Source organism: Tupaia chinensis, unplaced genomic scaffold (assembly GCF_000334495.1).
Source record: "Tupaia chinensis unplaced genomic scaffold, TupChi_1.0 Scaffold140531_1, whole genome shotgun sequence".
In the NCBI taxonomy this organism is placed as follows: Eukaryota; Metazoa; Chordata; class Mammalia; order Scandentia; family Tupaiidae; genus Tupaia; species Tupaia belangeri.
This window is the reverse complement of record NW_006200406.1, coordinates 1-494: the sequence shown is the minus strand read 5'-3', so window position 1 is coordinate 494 and position 494 is coordinate 1.

Sequence of the window (494 nt, the reverse complement as noted above, 5' to 3'; positions counted from 1 at the left end):
CCCAAAAAAAAAAAAAAAAAAGAAAAAGAAAGAAAAGAAAAAAAAAGGGTCATGATTTATCTGTAATTTATTGAGGAAATTCTGGGTTATATAAATGAGGTCTGAAATACTCTTCTGACTCTAACTCCATGTGACTTTGGAAGGCATTCCAGAGCCCTCTGCTTCCAAGACTTCCTTTGCAAATGTGACTTTATATTATACATTGTAACTATAAGACGTATTTTGTAAACTGTAAAGCATTATTTCACACAAGTAAGGGTTATTTCTTCTACTAGGAAAACGTCTGTTGGGAGCAGAGCTCTAATTGTGAAAGATATGATCCAGAAATAGCCATTGCAAGCAGGCTAATTAGAGATATGTATACATCACTGGAGACATACCCTCTCCGGAATCTACCATAAGTCATAAAATATCCATGGCTCTTTCCTAACTGATTAATATAATACTGGGCATAGGGTCCTTGGTGCTGGCTCCAATTCGGTGATGAATAAATA